Here is a 17823-nt window from a genome sequence, read left to right as displayed (position 1 = left end):
ATATACCCGAAAGGAGCCCATACATTCTGCTGCCTCCAATAATATATACCCGACAGGAGCCCATACATTCTGCTGCCTCCAATAATATATACCCAACAGGAGCCCATACATTCTGCTGCCTCCAATAATATACACCCGACAGGAGCCCATATATTCTGCTGCCTCCAATAATATATACCTGACAGGAGCCCATTCCTTCTGCTGCCTCCAATAATATATATCTGACAGGAGCCCATACATTCTGCTGCCTCCAATAATATATACCCGAAAGGAGCCCATACATTCTGCTGCCTCCAATAATATATACCCGACAGGAGCCCATACATTCTGCTGCCTCCAATAATATATACTCGAAAGGAGCCCATATATTCTGCTGCCTCCAATAATAAATACTCGACAGGAGCTCATACATTCTGCTGCCCCCAATAATATATACCCGACAGGAGTTCATACATTCTGCTGCCTCCAATAATATATACCCGACAAAAGCCCATACATTCTGCTGCCTCCAATAATATATACCCGACAGGAGCCCATATATTCTGCTGCCTCCAATAATATATACCCAACAGGAGCCCATACATTCTGCTGCCTCCAATAATATACACCCGACAGGAGCCCATATATTCTGCTGCCTCCAATAATATATACCTGACAGGAGCCCATTCCTTCTGCTGCCTCCAATAATATATATCTGACAGGAGCCCATACATTCTGCTGCCTCCAATAATATATACCCGAAAGGAGCCCATATATTCTGCTGCCTCCAATAATATATACCCGACAGGAGCCCATACATTCTGCTGCCTCCAATAATATATACCCGAAAGGAGCCCATATATTCTGCTGCCTCCAATAATAAATACTCGACAGGAGCTCATACATTCTGCTGCCCCCAATAATATATACCCGACAGGAGTTCATACATTCTGCTGCCTCCAATAATATATACCCGACAGGAGCCCATATATTCTGCTGCCTCCAATAATATATACCCGACAGGTGCCCATACATTCTGCTGCCTCCAATAATATATACCCGACAGGAGCTCATACATTATGCTGCCTCCAATAATATATACCCGACAGGAGACCATACATTCTGCTGCCTCCAATAATATATACCCGAAAGGAGCCCATACATTCTGCTGCCTCCAATAATATATACCCGACAGGAGCCCATACATTCTGCTGCCTCCAATAATATATACCCGAAAGGAGCCCATATATTCTGCTGCCTCCAATAATAAATACTCGACAGGAGCTCATACATTCTGCTGCCCCCAATAATATATACCCGACAGGAGTTCATACATTCTGCTGCCTCCAATAATATATACCCGACAGGAGCCCATATATTCTGCTGCCTCCAATAATATATACCCGACAGGTGCCCATACATTCTGCTGCCTCCAATAATATATACCCGACAGGAGCTCATACATTATGCTGCCTCCAATAATATATACCCGACAGGAGACCATACATTCTGCTGCCTCCAATAATATATACCCGACAGGAGCCCATACATTCTGCTGCCTCCAATAATATATACCCGACAGGAGCTCATACATTCTGCTGCCTCCAATAATATATACCCAACAGGAGCTCATACATTCTGTTGCCTCCAATAATATATACCGACCGGAGCCCATACATTCTGCTGCCTCCAATATTATATACCCGAAAGGAGCCCATAGATTCTGCTGCCTCCAATAATATATACCCGACAGCAGCCCATACATTCTGCTGCCTACAATAATATATACCCGACAGGAGCCCATACATTCTGCTGCCTCCAATAATATATACCCAACAGGAGCCCATACATTCTGCTGCCTCCAATAATATATACCCGACAGGAGCCCATACATTCTGCTGCCTCCAATAATATACACCCGACAGGAGCCCATACATTCTGCTGCCTCCAATAATATATACCCGACAGGAGCCCACACATTCTGCTGCCTCTAATAATATGCACCCAACAGGAGTCCATACATTCTGCTGCCTCCAATAATATATACCCGACAGGAGCCCATACATTCTGCTGCCTCCAATAATATATACCCGACAGGAGCTCATACATTCTGCTGCCTCCAATAATATATACCCAACAGGAGCTCATACATTCTGTTGCCTCCAATAATATATACCGACCGGAGCCCATACATTCTGCTGCCTCCAATATTATATACCCGAAAGGAGCCCATAGATTCTGCTGCCTCCAATAATATATACCCGACAGGAGCCCATACATTCTGCTGCCTCCAATAATATATACCCGACAGGAGCCCATACATTCTGCTGCCTCCAATAATATATACCCAACAGGAGCCCATACATTCTGCTGCCTCCAATAATATATACCCGACAGGAGCCCATACATTCTGCTGCCTCCAATAATATACACCCGACAGGAGCCCATACATTCTGCTGCCTCCAATAATATATACCCGACGGGAGCCCACACATTCTGCTGCCTCTAATAATATACACCCGACAGGAGCCCATACATTCTGCTGCCTCCAATAATATATACCCGACAGGAGCCCATACATTCTGCTGCCTCCAATAATATACACCCGACAGGAGCCCATACATTCTGCTGCCTCCAATAATATAAACCTGACAGGAGCCCATACATTCTGCTGCCTCCAATAATATATACCCGACAGGAGCCCATACATTCTGCTGCCTACAATAATATATACCCGACAGGAGCCCATACATTCTGCTGCCTCCAATAATATATACCCAACAGGAGCCCATACATTCTGCTGCCTCCAATAATATATACCCGACAGGAGCCCATACATTCTGCTGCCTCCAATAATATACACCCGACAGGAGCCCATACATTCTGCTGCCTCCAATAATATATACCCGACAGGAGCCCACACATTCTGCTGCCTCTAATAATATGCACCCAACAGGAGCCCATACATTCTGCTGCCTCCAATAATATATACCCGACAGGAGCCCATACATTCTGCTGCCTCCAATAATATATACCCGACAGGAGCTCATACATTCTGCTGCCTCCAATAATATATACCCAACAGGAGCTCATACATTCTGTTGCCTCCAATAATATATACCGACCGGAGCCCATACATTCTGCTGCCTCCAATATTATATACCCGAAAGGAGCCCATAGATTCTGCTGCCTCCAATAATATATACCCGACAGGAGCCCATACATTCTGCTGCCTCCAATAATATATACCCGACAGGAGCCCATACATTCTGCTGCCTCCAATAATATATACCCAACAGGAGCCCATACATTCTGCTGCCTCCAATAATATATACCCGACAGGAGCCCATACATTCTGCTGCCTCCAATAATATACACCCGACAGGAGCCCATACATTCTGCTGCCTCCAATAATATATACCCGACGGGAGCCCACACATTCTGCTGCCTCTAATAATATACACCCGACAGGAGCCCATACATTCTGCTGCCTCCAATAATATATACCCGACAGGAGCCCATACATTCTGCTGCCTCCAATAATATACACCCGACAGGAGCCCATACATTCTGCTGCCTCCAATAATATATACCCGACAGGAGCCCATACATTCTGCTGCCTCCAATAATATATACCCAACAGGAGCCCATACATTCTGCTGCCTCCAATAATATAAACCTGACAGGAGCCCATACATTCTGCTGCCTCCAATAATATAAACCTGACAGGACCCCATAGATTCTGCTATCTTCCAGAACGTATGAGCTCCTTCCAGGTCCTGACTGCAGCCCATACATTCTAGCTGGCTCACTAGTAAAGACGCTAGAATGTATGGGCTCCTTCCAGGTCCTGACTGCAGCCCATACATTCTAGCTGGCTCACTAGTAAAGATGCTAGAATGCATGGGCTCTTTCCAGGTCCTGCAGTCAGGACCTGGAAGGAGCCAATACATTCTAGTTTCCGAAAATGATGATGTGCGCACACACCCTTAGGGTGACTCGTCACACCCAGTGCCATGGAATAGTGGAGCAGTTGCCCAATCAGATTCCATAGGTCATAGCAGACAAGAGAGTGAGTTGCACATGTGCGACCATCTCTCCTCTGAGAGTGGTGCGAGGCAATGCCCCATTACTGTCACACAAACACAAACAAAAGGTATATGGCTCAATGTGCCTGACAGAAGCTGCTTTGGAGGTGGTAGTGGCCCCCTTATCATTTGGGCACCTGTGCAGCTACACAGGTTGCACCAATCATTTGTCCGTCGCTGGTCCTATATATATACTGCAGATTAGCATCTCGCTTCAGGTGACGGTCAGAAGTTTATCTCAATGGGTGGCAAAATATTGCCCTGTGAGATGCCCGCCTAAAAATTCTGCCTTAGAATGGGACCGAGTGTGTGAAGCGGGATCAGGAGCTGTGCCTGGTTCACACACAGTAAACGCTGACTGTCACACTGCTGGCATCTGTCTCAAACAGCAATTGCCGGAGCTAAGCATCAAATGCAGCTGTTAACCATTTAGATTCTGCTGTCAATTTCTGACATCGGCATTTAAATGGAGCAGTTCCTGCTAAGGCGATTGTGGGGTACCGATAAGCTGCCGGAGGCCAAGGGAAGGCCTGATCCACTGCCATTTACGCTTTCCAGTCACATTAAGAGGTGGGAAAAAATATGTTGTTCACCCTTCTCGATTTATTGCAGTCCGTGGACATCGGACTACATTCGGATGTCTACCGAGTGAGGTAAGATGTTTTCCATGGACCCATAGACTTGCATTGCCAATTTTGATCCAACACTCGGATGAAAATATGACATGTCACCAATTTTTTTTTTTTTTTTTTTTCCCCTCGGATGACTGGGTCAAGTGCACAGCCCCATATAATAACATGGATACGAGGGCTATCCGTGAAAACCAAGGATAACACTTGTCCGATATAATAGGTTGTATGCTCAAACCCTTGCTCTGATTCATTCTCATCTGGACTACCGCAACTCTACTAAATATTCTCTCTCTTACTAAACTCTCCTCTCCAATCCATCCTAAATGCGTCAGCGGGGTTCATATTTCTGTCCAGCTGTTACACCGATGCTTCCACCCTGTTCCATTCATTGCACTGGTTGCATCTGCTAAAGAGTACAATATAAACTTATCAATATCACCCACAACACTCTCCACAGTTCTGTACCACCCTGCATCTCCTCCCTCACCTCTGTCTACCACCCTATCTCCGTTTTCTGTTCTGCTAATGACTGTATCCTGACATTCTCTATAATCCAAACCTCCCACTCAAAAACTTCTCTCATGCTGCTCCAGTTCTCTGAAATGCATTGCCCCAAACAATCTGGTTAATTCCCAGTATCCACAGTTTTAAACCACATTTCTTTAGACTAGCCTATCACAGTACCTCACTAATCTAATCATTGCCTGTTTTCTCTTCTTAAATTCTTAGAATCTTGTACCTTCTGTCATCTATTCTCAACAATCTGTGCACTCAGTAGCACTTTGTATCTGTCCTTATACAGGTACTGGCTGATGACTGGTTCATGAAGCGTTATGTGAATACCCCTATTTATTACAATGACGACTGGACTATACAATACAAGCCCCTTTTGCTCATCCCGCTATTTTCTAATAGATTGTAAGCTCTTGCGAGCAGGGCCCTCACTCCTTTTAGTTTTTGTTGAATTATGTGTTACGATGTAATGTCTGATATTGTTTTTACAAGTATTGTAAATTGCTGCGGAATATGTTGGCGCTATAAAATAATTATTATTTGCACTCATGTATATTTAGAATATGGAAATTATTTTTTATATTCTAGAGTACTGATATAGCAGCCACCATATGCTGTGCTATGTTAATAGTGGAGCGCACCACATCACTGTGCGCTAGTAGTGGACTACAGCTGTCTTATTAGTGGCTGCTACATCTGGATTTAGAATATTGTAAGTGTTAATTAATAATATAGAGAAAAAAATGTCTCTGGAGCTCTACACCACGGGCGGACCCTGGGAACCTGTTGTAAAAATGTGAATGCTATTCCTGGGAGTACAGCAGTGTTTCTTTACACCTGAATATCTGACAAAAGAGAGAAGTACTGCATAAGGCTAAGTGCCCACGATGCAGAAATGCTGCATCTCCCTGGCAGGAAGAACGCATGCGGATTTTACATGCGTTTTTCCTGCCAGGTAGAAGCGTTTGTCAAGCGTTTTTGCATGCATTTCTGCATGCGGGTTATCAAGCGCTTTTCCAAGCGATTTTAGCATTGCTTATAAAAGTGCTTGACATTTTGGTCACACTATATAAATCCATGCAACCGGCATGGATTTATATAGTGTGACCAAGTTAATAGTTAAAAAAAAGAATAACAATGGTAAAAAATAAAAAAAACATTATACTCACCTTCTGATGGCCCCCGGTCATTTCTCCGCTGCGTCCGGTCTCTTGTGCGGCTCGCGGTGGTGTGAAAGGACCTTTCATGATGTCATTTAGTCATGTGACAGGTCACGCGACGTTCTAAGGTACCCGAGTCCCCTCTTCTCCAGACCCGGGTACCATCCGCACATTGAATCGCTTAATATCCGCATGTGCACATGTAGTCATGCGGATATTAAGCGATTCAATGCAAGTCAATGGCGGCAATTACGCTGCATGTCCGCAAAATTAATGGACATGCTGCGTATTTTTCAGCAATGATAAGCCGCAGCGGAAATTTCCGCAGCATGTGCACAGCACATGCGGATTATCATTGGGGACCATGCGGCACGTATTACCAAGCGTTTTTTAAGCGTTTTCGCTGCGGAAATTCGGCGGCAAAAAAGCTTGAAAAACGCATAGTGAGCACGCAGCCTAAGTCTTCAAAGGTGTTGTCCATGATTAGAAACTTTTGTTTTTTGTCTAAAAACAGCACCACAACCTGTCTACAGGTTCAGTGTGGTATTGCAGCTCAGCTCCATTTATTTCAGTAGAGCTGAAGTCCAGTGCCAGTCACAATCTATGGACAGATGTGATATTGCTTTTGAAAGAAAACAATAATGTTTTTCTAATCCTGTATGTGAAGATCTGAGGTTGTGGGTTGCAATAATCACCTAGACAAGTTAACGATGCAACAATAGTTTATCTCTTACATCCAAGGTTTTACTACAACTCTAGGTAAATGGCCAAAATACATTGCCCCCAGTGCACAAGATACCCTTCCTGGGGCGGTAGTTCAACTGCCTTTGTACCAGGCGATACTCACTGTTTCCCAACTTTTGGTTGGCTCACAGATTTCGTATCGCCAACCAGTATAGTTTGTATTCACATTCCTCGCTCCTCCAGACGACAAGATAAAACAATAGAGACACAGGTATCCAGTAGCAACAGTCCTTAAGAAAGTTCATCAAATCCAGACGACAGATTCCACAACTGTAGCACATTTATCCAGCCCAGTGATCAACCGATCTTCAAACTCCATAGGCCATTCATCCATGGGTCCAGGACCTCAGCCTAGATCCTTTCCCTTCAACGTCATTTCACCAACTTCCTAAACATGGGGCTTTTTTTCCTCCCTTCATGGGAGCAGTTGAGGGTCATCAGAGAGGTTCACATACAGCTATTTGAATTGGTTTTAAAAATAATATTTTTATTTCATATATTTTCACGTTTTGGGTGCAGTTTTTGTTTATGTCCTAGATCATATTTATGTCTTTTTAGCATTGTATAAATAAAGGTTACATTTTATTATTAGATCCCTTTATGATTTCTGACTTTTTGAGACCTCTATATACATTTGACCATTAACCTGCAGATTAACTGCATATCTGCAGGTTAATAGCCTTTCTTTCACGTGACTGGTTCCCTTGTAGGGTTGTCGTATGAATGCAATCCTTAATAAACCCAATCCTGTCTATGCTATATATACCCCTGTCCAGATCTATATTATAAAAGTATACAGTTGACATCTATCTGATGGATACATTTTTTTGCCAAACCTGTTTTCTAGTTGGCCCGTTATATTCATGCTGCAGCGTGGACTTACTTTACAGAGTGTTTTTATAGCAGCGTGCTTTAGTAGAGGCATTTCCATGGGGATTTTTCACTTGATGTGATATGCATGTAACATTTTACTGTATATGCCGTGCTGCCAATGTGGTTTTCTGTAAAAAGATGTAGTAAATTAATTATTAAAACACTTCGCTACGACAGCCATCAATTAGATCCCATAATGATACAATAACCAGTACAGTTCTATTATCCTCATTGGACAGCGGTGTACACAGTTTATTGTATAGACCTTTGCTGCACAATGGGACAGTGTTCATTTATGTATAATAATCCATAGATGTGGGACAGGTCCATAGGGATATGTACAAACACCCTCCATATAAATGTGCACATATAAGCTAACACTGCCCCCTACAGCTTCAGTGGCTGATCTCAGGTGTCCACAGGGAATCAGTGCCCGTGTATTGTTAGTAGACTTCCATTGTAGTCTTTATTAACACATCTACAGCCCTTTGTATTATTCTGAACCTCCATAGAAGTGAATGGAGAAAGCCTATCATGCACAGCCACTTCTATGTTCATATTAACCAGAGATACAGCCTTATCTCGATAGCTGCGGGGGGCTACAGAGGTGGAGCCAACATCTATTAGCCATTTATGGCTTCTTCGGTGGATATATCTGAGAGGGAAATAACCCTTTAATTGGGTTATCCACTACTAGACACCAACTATTGATGGGCCAAGGGAGGTGAGAAAACTAAAAGAAATTGATATCTCCAGACCAGCGCTGCATACCCCACTGGTTACCTGAGGTTAACAACCGGTGGGGGCAACGCATGAGTGTTGCAGCTTCTGATTGGTTGCAGCATTCATATTTCATCTAAGCCAGAAGAAGTAGTGCTCACATGACACCCCTGCCAGATGTGGATGTCAGAATAATGGCGGGATACACAACAATGAGTATAAGAGGGCACTGGTTTGGGAGGTGATTTGGGGATTTTTTAATATTTTCCCCTTCCTAGGTCCACAAATAAGACCCTACAGGTTCCAGGGAACATAGGTACACAGAACACCCTTTTTGGGCTGTGCATCTTCTCTACATACAGTGGGGAAAAAAGTAAACTGCTCAAAAAAATAAAGGGAGCACTTAAACAACAGAATATAACTCCAAGTAAATCAAACTTCTGTGAAATCATACTGTCCACTTAGGAAGCAACACTGATTGACAATCAATTTCACATGCTGTTGTGCAAATAGAATAGACAATAGATGGAAATTATTGGCAATTATCAAGACACCCTCAATAAAGGAGTGGTTCTGCAGGTGGGGACCACAGATCACATCTCAGTACCAATGCTTTCTGGCTGATGTTTTGGTCACTTTTGAATGTTGGTTGTGCTTTCACACTCGTGGTAGCATGAGACGGACTCTACAACCCACAGAAGTTGCTCAGGTAGTGCAACTCATCCAACATGGCACATCAATGCAAGCTGTGGCAAGAAGGTTTGCTGCATCTGTCAGCGTAGTGTCCAGAGGCTGGAGGCGCTGCCAGGAGACAGGCCAGTACACCAGGAGACGTGGAGGGGGCCGTAGGAGGGCAACAACCCAGCAGCAGGACCGCTACCTCCGCCTTTGTGCAAGGAGGAACAGGAGGAGCACTGCCAGAGCCCTTCAAAATGACCTCCAGCAGGCCACAAATGTGCATGTGTCTGCACAAATGGTTTTAAAGAGACTCCATGAGGGTGGTATGAGGGCCCGACGCCCACAGATGGGGGTTGTGCTCATAGCCCAACACCGTGCAGGACACTTGGCATTTTCCACAGAACACCAGGATTGGCAAAGTCGCCACTGGCGCCCTGTGCTCTTCATAGATATAAGCAGGTTCACACTGAGCTCATGAGACGCCGTGGAGAGCGCATAGTGGGTAAACAACCTTACGCGGTGAAATGAGCTGCATCTGGATCTCGTCCACCTAAAGGGACTGTCAGCACAGAATGACTGTTCAAACTAAGTCCCAACTCTCGGTGCTTCAGGGCCAATCATTTATATACACCTTCCCACCTGCTTGTTTTCCCTCTATCCACACCCTCCTCTTCTTTGATTAACAGCTCTGGCTTCATAGAACCATAGAAGGAAGGAGACAGAGGTAAAACAAGCAGGTTGGAAGGTGTATATAAATGATTGGCCCGCGCCGTGATCCATGGAGCGCTTGTACTTGGTTTCAACAGTCATTCTGTGCTGACAGTCCCTTTAAAATCAGTGTTTCCCAAACTCCAGTCCCCCCGGCCCCCCACATGTCATGTCTTCAGGATTTCTATAGTATTGCACAGGTGAGAGAATTCCTGATTCCTTGATGATACTTTCATCACATGTGTAATACTGAGGAAATCCTGAAAACATGACCTGTTGGGGGGAAAACCTGACCTGTTGGGGGCCATGAGGACTGGAGTTTGGGAAACACTGCCTTAAATGGAGCGGTGCTGCAGTTTTATTATTCAGCGATTAGCAGGATCCCCCAACAATTTCTTAAGCAATGAGAAAATGCAGTCCTTAATGATGACAATAAGCGGATCACGGACAGCAGATGCATTGGGTTCTGCATTTCTTTGAGAATGGGATGGGGCAGCTTCTGTCTTCTCAGTGATACAATCAGGAAGGAGATGCAGCGTGAGACAATCCCTGTCTAGATCTTTGATCTGATCATCAATACAGAGGGCTGATTGGTGAAGACAGAGGGAAAGGCTAATAAGATTATTAAAAAAAACTTAGTTTTTCAGCTGGTACTTCCTCTGGGGTCAGTATGCCAACCTCATTGACTTCATAGCACTTGCCAGAGTGGGCAGACACGATTTATTGCCTTTATACACGTCACCTCCACACAGGGCGATGCTGGCTACGACGCCTCCGTAGTGATCAAACGTTGAGTCAAACAGCAGGGCTTTAAGAGGGCGGCCCTTTTCAATCTTGGGACTAAAACACAAAAATAAGACATCCTGTTAAGGGGTATAAAGGTAAGTAAACCGCGTTCAGTCCAGGGTGATGAATTCCAAAAGACAAAGTTTATTCTGCCATCACATAACATTTCGACCTGTTATAGGTCTTTATCAAGTATATACAAAGACATACAGGGATACTGATCCCCCTGGTCAGTGGCCAGAACCCTGTAAATTCCCCTTAAATGGTCCAAAACTGAAACTGTGGGAACAATCGAATCCACTTAGGGTTCAGCAAACTTACAGTCAAGGGTTTGATAAAGTTATATACACCCTTGTGCCTCCGGAAAGCATGGCGTACGTTCACGTGCTGAAAATGTCGACCAGTGCTGGAGTGAGCGGAGGTCCGCAGCTTGTGACAATCCTGCTGTAGTGAAACTACAGATCCCAGCAGGCTGACGGTCTCTCATCAAGTTATGCTGGGAGCCGCAGTTTCACAAATAGTGCTAGAGGATCCATGTCAGAAATATGAGGCTGCCACTAGGGTTTCTCCCACAAATATGTAATTGGACGTGGAGCAGATCTGCACGTGGATGAGCCATATTCTCTATCTGTGAACATACTACTCTCCTTCACTCAGATTGTAAGTGGTTCTGCAGCGCATCTGTGCAGAGCAAGCTGTCAATCAAAATCCGGGCCAGGTTTACAGCCGTCACCTCCGATATAGTGAGCGGTGCTGTGATCCAAGACTGTAGCCGCTCCGTGCACAACGATGAGTGAAGGCCGGCGGCTGCAGGGAGGAAAGAAGTTAATTTTCTCCCAGTACCTGCACTATCAATTAGGCAGCCGGGCAACATTGTAACAATATTTATCTGCAGATTAACCCTATACCTGCAGGTACATAGCATTTTTCAAGGTGACAGGTTCCCTTTAATAAAGAGAAGATGGATAGAGCCGCATTAGTCCATACTCACGGTGGAAGCCTCCTGACAACTTCTTGAAGAACACTTTCCACATTTGTTCCAAGCTTCGCCGAGATCTAATAGAAATAAACAGAGAAATTAATTTCTTAATACAGTTTAGACCTCGGCTCCAATGAATCACAAGAAATGAAACCTGTTTGAAGCTGACAAGCAATCAAGCCCCTCCGTAAGCCACACAGAACATGGCTACTTATGTCATCTGCAGGTGATTAAAGGAACCTGTCATGTTGAAATGGTATAAGATCTGTAGGGGGATGTTGTAGAGCAGAGAAGTTGATCAGACTGATAGACATATCTGTGGGAAGAGAGTCAGTAAGACTTGCATTTTATGCAGAGAAAGTCCTGCAGTATGTACACTAGTCCAGTGGGTGGTCCTAAGTGATTGACAGTTCTCTGTATGACCATGCAGGCAAAGATAGCTGTCATTCACCAGCATGACCACCCACTGGACTCATCTATACAAACAGCAGGATTCCACTGAATAAATTGATACAGGAAAAATATCTATCTTTGTACTGTGTTAGCCAGTAGATAGAAGAGTATTTAGATTTGAGAGTCCTCAGTGGTTGATACCTTTTAATGGCTAACGGAAAAGATGGTAACAAATTGCAAGCTTTCCAGACTACTCAGGTCTCAGGTCTGCCTGATGAAGAGGCCTGAGCAGTTTGGAAAGCTTGCAATTTGTTACCATCTTTTCAGTTAGCCATTAAAGGTATCAACCACTGAGGACTCTCAAATCTAATGAATGAATTACAATTTATACTGAATCTTCTCCCACAAACCTATATATCGTTCTGCTCAGTTTCTCATGGATAAAACCTGTAAGTCTGAATGGGGCTGTAATGTTATTACAATCATGTAAACGCAGATCACAAAATCTTTTAGATGATCTTTTTTTTTTAACACTCAAAACCCCTATGGATATTTATGTTTACTAAAGGATTCCTTACCCATTCTTCTGACAGCTCTTCTTTAGGTATGGACACATACCGGCATCCGGCATAAAAACATCTGGAGACTTTTCCTTTTTCTGTGATATTGGATAATCTTGTTCATTTCTAACGCTTTAAATCTTCCAAATTCTTTCCGAAAAATGTATCATAAAGGGACTTCCTCAGGTCAGTTTTGCTTGTGGTTGTGTTACCATTATTTGTGCCAAATGTATCAAAGAGTTGCACGATGTTTGATAAATGTTTATGTAGCACTTCCATCTTTATTTATTTTACTCACTTACCTTCACTCACCATCCTATTCTGCTGCGCTTTACAGACATTATCATCGCTGTCCCCATTGGGGCTCACAATCTACATTCCCTATCAGTATGTCTTTGGAGTGTGGGAGGAAACCCGAGAACCCAGAAGAAACCAACGCAAACATGGGGAGAACATACTAACTTCTTGCAGATGTTGTCCATGGTGGGATTTGAACCCAGGATCCCAGTGCTGCAAAGCAACAATGCTAACCACTGAGCCACCGTGTATCTTTATCCACTGAGCCACGGTGTATCTTTATCCACTTTTAATGTCAACAGTCATTCTTAGACCTGTGTAGCTTACCAAGTCAAGTTTCTAAAAGTTGCAAGAGTGCTGTAAAATAGGAAGCTGCACATTTTTGCGCAAAAATGATGCGTTACAAAATAGTTTCGTGTTTTTTTAACACCAAAAATTGATGAAAATTCCTCGCTACATTGCCCCTTTTCCAGCCAAATTTTGTAGAAAAAAAAATAAAAGACAAGGTACAGACAGCGAAGTTAAATTTGCCTACAGGAATGATTTTGATCTGGAGCGCATTGTACCCGGATACAGTCACTAGCGGGAATGTCAACCATCTTCTCAATTTGTTTCTCCACCCTCTCCGGATCTGCATTCTTCAAGTCTATCTAAAAGCAAAAGTATAAATACTAATTATTTATCAAAGCTGGACAAAATCTAGAAACCATATAATAAAACTGGCATAAAATATAGTGCTGAACAAGAGTTTAGGGAGAGATGTACAACTGGCACTGGCCTTTAGAAGGGATTGTGTAATCGCACAAAACTAGCAAAAATGTAAAGTGCCTGTAAAACAAGGAACGTGCAATTTACCTCTTAGTAAAAATCCTATTCTTTCTCAAGAACGGGAGGAATTTTAATTTCATGACTTTTTTTTAATCAAATAATTTTTATTGAAAAACTCCAAATACAAATTTTCCATCTTTCAAATAACATACATGACATAGTAATTCCATAGTATAAAACATGAACAAAGTATCTGAACTTCAATTCCCTAACCCACCCTAAACCCAAATCCCAACACTCCAGAGAGAACCATTTTCAGAGCAGTTCTAGAATAACGGACTACAGCATTCGTAGAAGGGGAAGAAGATAAAAAAGTGACTAACAAAGGGATAGCAGCGTTTTAATTTTATCATTTACTGCTTGATGCCTGAGCCGGGAAGTGCACGCTTGAAAACTGTTGCAGGCTGCTGTAATCACAGGACACAAGCAAACAGCATGGCATTTCCTATCAGCAGGGAGGAAGTAAAGGGAACAGTAATGAAAGTCTCCTCCTACTCCGCTCCATAATGAAATGAATAGTGTGCATGCTACAAATGCGATGCCTACAGCAAACAATTGATTTTCCATACACAGGTTTTGAGTTGACCACTGGATATACACATGTGTATAACTAATTACCAGAACTGGAAATCGAAAAAAAAGACGAGCAAGTTTGGGTGAATCCTGCCTTCATTACTGCACAGCCGCTCATAGAGGGATCGGTACTAGGAACAGCAGCAGTGCCGGCGATGTTCACAGATTTACCTGCTGCGGGACTGAAGGAGTCTGATAGTGTTCGGCTCTAAGCTTTTTACCTTGTTTACGACAGGAATAATTGAAAGCTGTGCTTCAAAGGCGAGTAAGAAGTTGGTCACCGTCTGCGCTTGAATACCCTTAAGAGGGGAAAAAATATATATATACATATATACAAATACTGAAACATCAAAATGCATTAGAACATCAAACCTGGTAAAGCGGTAAATGACTTGTCCTCCAGGGATACAGGCTACTGTCATTCAGTAATTATTTCATAGGAATTTTACATTTTATGTGATCACCACGCTAGAATGTAAATGATGAAAACACAACACAACTCCTCACCATATGAAGATATTTTGTGTTTTATAGAACAGCATTTCTGTGGAATAACACGACTGATTTACTGTGTATGCACCATAGCCTTCATTTGATGTCACTTACTGTCACCTGTCACCTTGCCCCAACTCTGCAATCCCCAATATCAGTCCATGACCTCAATGGGGTCACTATAAAATTCTAAAGAGGACTGGTCATGTCTCTATTAGAAAATAGATAAACTTAGGATAGAAACAATATGAGCATATACCCTGCTATAAGTAAGTAAAAAGCAGTGAATATATATAATATAGGGTACTTAGTAAACATGGTTTTTGATTTAAAAAAAGCCATCCCACCCGCACCAAGGTGTACCCAGTCAGTTATGTGAAATATATAATAAAATACACTTTAGTACAATATTAGTGTTTTGTCCCTTTAAATTTGCTGCTACTTCTGTCACCATGGTAACTGCTTTCATACTCAGCCAATAGGATTGCTCGGTTTGAATTTGGAAAAAAAAAAAAAGTCCTATATCGTCAGTTTGTTCCTTCTCATCTGAGTGTGAAGACAGACACCTGCGATCAGCGAGAGATTATAGGTATAAGACGTGATATAATATAACGGACGGAGCCACATCCCATCACACGCACTCAGCGACCACAACTGACAGGAGTCAGCACATTTACCAGACAATAAGTTATTATTCCCCAACACATAATACGCTGAGACACCAGTGGGGGGCGCCGCACTCGTTACATCTCCCATCTGGATGGATCCAGCGACGAGATCCTGATATTTCCCCCCAGCTCCGCTCCTCCATAGGGAATGGCCCAGATGCACGCAGAACGGACCGAAGTGTAATACTGCTAGAACTCTGCATGATATCACATCCTCCATATATACCACATAATAAAGGGGTGCTCCCACTGGGACAGGTCATCACCTATCCAGAGATCAGTGATAACTTGTTCCAACTAGACATCCCCTTTAATGGAAGAGATCACATCTCTAACAGTCAATACGCTATTCATTCCCAATCTTCCCTGGCCCCAGTAATGCCCCTGAGTATATCGCCAATATGAGCCAATCATCAAACCCTCTGCTGACTGTTCCCGATGTTTTATAGAGTTTGGAGACGTTGCTACAAGAGAAGATATCAGCGGACACCATGGGGGTGGAGTATTCTGCCAGCGATGGAGCAGGTAGTATCCACCAGTCTGTGATATCTGACCTTCCTCCATATTCTGCTCTTACATGCGTTTCTTCAGCTTTACCCCTTCCCGACATAACCAATTTATGTTTTTTTTATGTTTTTTCCTCCGCTTTTTCCAAGGGCTATAACTTTTTGATATCTGTCCACATAGTGTGAGGTCTTGTTATTTTGTAGGATGAGCTGTCTTTATAAATGACACCATTCATTTACCACATAGTCCTAGAAAACGGGAAAAACATTTCAAGTGCAGTAAAAGTGCGAAAAAAAAAGCCTGACATTGTTTTTTCTGGGAACGGTTTTAACGGCGTACATTGTGTGGTAAAAATGACCTGGTAATAGGATCCTACTCCTCAGTGTGATTACAGCAAGACCAAACTTCTCCAATAGTTTTGGCAAAAGAAAAAAACTTTTTTTTGATGCTGTCACCATTTTTTCTGAGACCCGAAACATTTTCAGTTTCCGGGTTGATGGAGCTGTGTGGGAGCTTATTTTTTGAAGGGCAAGAGGACTTTATTGATAACATTTTGGGACACATATGTCATGGTCATCGCTTCTTACAGGATTTTCTGCAGTATTGAGGCGAACGAAAAAATGCAATTTTGTCTTTTTGAATTTTTTTCTGTGTTCACTGATCGTTTTTTTTTTTTATATTTTGATAGATTGTATTTCTCTGAAAGAGACCAAACCACAAAATGTGTATATTTTTATTATCTTTATTTTTAGTGGGAGGTGAGTTGAACGTGTGGGGTTTTAATAAATATATATATACTTTTTTTCACTGTATTTGTATACATCATCTGATTGCTTGTGCTATATACAGCGATACCACAGTAATGCTCCATATAGCAAAACCACGGTCTTCTTTACAGCCCAAATGAAGCTTTATGATGACAGGCACGGAGGCTTCAGCAGACCCCCGGATGTCATAGCAGTCCATCGGCGCCCTATGATCGCGTCGCAGGAGCGCCGATGGGCGTATGGAACGACGCGTCCCAATGCTGGCGCGCTGTTAATGCTGCTGTTAGAGATTGACAGCAGCACTGAACAGGTTAACAGTGGTGGGCAGATCTTCGCTCCACTCGCAGCTGTTAGAGGCAGGTCCTGGTTGTTTGTCACAGCCATTATCTGCCATGTACAGGGTGAGCTGACCCTGCTCCATACACCCGCTACTGACTTATACCATACATGTACGGCAGATGTTGGTAAGGAGTTAAAGCGGTTGTCCAGCTTTGGGGCCATTTTTTTTACTTTAATGCAAGTATTTGGGGCTAAAATCGATTTCTGTAATTGAGTTTCATTAAAAATGTTGCCTTCTGTAGCATCTGTGCTGCACTGTCTATTGCTGGCTGCAAAATTAGCTAACTGAGAATCTATCAGTGAGCTCCTTAGTCTTAAGGGAGAGTTTGTAGATCTTTCATCTGTTTTTTTTTCCTGAGTTCCTATTAGCTGATCTATGCCCAAAGAAAACACAAAACTTGAATGTGCAGGGAAACAATAAGTCTGTAATAGCCGGTGAAAAACACTTAATGAAACCTAAATGTAAAAAATTACTTTTAGTAGTAAATACATGACATGAGAAAATATACACTGCTCAAAAAAACAAAGGAAACACTTAA

Source organism: Phyllobates terribilis, unplaced genomic scaffold (genome assembly GCF_046119375.1).
Source record: "Phyllobates terribilis strain yellow unplaced genomic scaffold, ASM4611937v1 Scaffold_346__1_contigs__length_2005123, whole genome shotgun sequence".
NCBI classification, from domain to species: domain Eukaryota; kingdom Metazoa; phylum Chordata; class Amphibia; order Anura; family Dendrobatidae; genus Phyllobates; species Phyllobates terribilis.
This window is presented reverse-complemented; position numbering follows the sequence as displayed.